Below are 2,276 nucleotides of genomic sequence, written 5' to 3' on the forward strand. Positions count from 1 at the left end.
ACCTCCTGTACCCCCCTTTGGTATTGCTGTAATGAAGTGTACACAGAGGGAAGAACGTAATAAATCGCGTATCGATCTCCGGATCACGACCGAAGTGACTTAAAGATCCTCCCTTCTCCAATCTTGGAATACCTTTTTTCATCTCCTCTGGCGATTGCGGCGTCACTCGTGCAAACGCATAGGGTTGTTGCCATACCAGTCCGTAAACCACCTTGCCACGTCGGCTAAGATGCCAATTAGCAGAACGCAGGTGTGGCCTCCGGCTACCCCACTTTGCGGTACAGTAATTGAGTGTCGTTTTATGGAAGAAAGAATTCGACCAGAAACCGATGTAAATGTGATGTTTTACCTGCTTAGAAAGGTTCTCTAGTCTTCCAGGATGAACATCATGCATGTGTACTAGACTTAGCGAGATAAAATCTTGCTCTGCCAGGCTGGTGTGACAACTCCTTACTGCTCCGTCACACATGAAACTTTATCAGATGCAACTGGACAGATGTAAGTAAGAAAGAAAGCAATATAGAAACAAATCTATCGTTTGTACTAACTAACTCGCATAAACATTTACAGTTACACTGTATAGAGTAATGTATAATGTTTTTACTGTATGTTGTAAAATAGTTGTAGTTGTTGTAATTGTAAATATTACCTAATAATATTACTATTATATAATAAATATGTTGTAAAGAGTAGTTGTGTTGTTGTAATTGTAATAGCACTAATGTTGTTGTATGTTCACTTATATATTAATATTACTTTGTATTGCCTAGCGTTTGGAAGGGTAAGGTAAAGGTGTTCTCGTTCCAAAGAGACACTTATTGGACATTGTGTATGCACAACATTGTTCCTAGCAGTTATGAAAATTTCATTTTAATCCACTTCCTTACTAGTCTGTTTTTTTTACAAGCTTATTCTTATGTAAAATAGACCTAGTAGACTGCCAAGTAGCAGCCGCACCGTTTTTACAGTTTACTGTCTTAAAATTTACACGTAATGCAGATCAACGAGGCAAGATTATGTTACTTCACTAGCTGTAAATGTTACAGACTGAGACTAACTTAGACAGTAGTCACGTAGGCGCCTATCCTATGGCTATGCTATACAATACAATACTTAATACATCGACAGGCTAGGCCGGCTACTCAGTAGTCAGTATTTCGCCACTCTAGCAATTCACACTACCTACTTCAGCCATCTTTGTGCTGCTGAATTTTCCACTTCTCTACGACAAATGCTCTCTCTGGCACTCTGCATTTCGGTGCAAAAACCACATTTGCACCATTCCTTATTTCCCAGACTGGTGGAAGATCTCGATCATCGATGCCGGATTGAATGTGGCGTCTGACGAGCCGGCAATAGTACTAGTACCAAAGTACTGCTAGCATCGGAGTGTTTTTCCCCGGAAGCGCATTGTGGTTCATAACAATACGGGCGAATACTTTGCACATTATCTGGGCACAGATATAATCCATCAGAAGATTCAACTATCATGCTATTAAAAGCCATCGGAAAAGTAATACAAGCGTGTTCCCATGTAAACACATACTAAAACAAGAGCACTAACGTCGTGTTAGACTCCAGCGCGCAGTGGCTAAAAACAATGGCGCCGGACGCTTGAATCGTGGCGAAGGCACAGCACAGTGGTAAACAATCGGCAATTACTATAAAACCGCTACAAATCATGGTTATGTATCTCAGACCTTTATTACTTAGTAATCTTTTATTCATTTCATTAATATTACTCGTTTCTACGCCGGATAACCCTATTAAGTTTTCAGCATTTCGTCATGTCGCCATACTGGAATTTAGATGGCATGCCATATGGTTTCGTGCAGAACATGTCAAATCATCCAATTAAATTGAACTCAGCATGGCAAAATGCTCTTGTGTACCCCAAATTTGTAGCGCTGCAGGTCAATTTAAGAGACCAGATAAGTAATCGTTCAATGTTCGTCATGTCGGGCCATACTGAAGTTCAAAATGGCTGCCATATGGTTGTCAGACATGTCAACAAATCCATTATTGAACTAAGTATGGCGAAAATGCTCTTTGTGTACCAATATAATCGCCACATGTCATTTAAACCGCAAGATAGTAAATGTTCAATTTTTCTTCATGGTGGCCATCATTGGAATTCAAAATGGCTGCCATAATGGTTTGTCAACATTTAATTAATTAATTATTAAACCCTGCATGTCGAAATGCCTTGTGTACTAAATTTCAGAGCCACACGTCATTTAGAACCCAAGATAGTAATATTCAATGTTCGTTATCGC

The sequence above is a fragment of the Priapulus caudatus genome, unplaced genomic scaffold (genome assembly GCF_000485595.1).
Source record: "Priapulus caudatus unplaced genomic scaffold, Priapulus_caudatus-5.0.1 Scaffold2503, whole genome shotgun sequence".
In the NCBI taxonomy this organism is placed as follows: domain Eukaryota; kingdom Metazoa; phylum Priapulida; class Priapulimorpha; order Priapulimorphida; family Priapulidae; genus Priapulus; species Priapulus caudatus.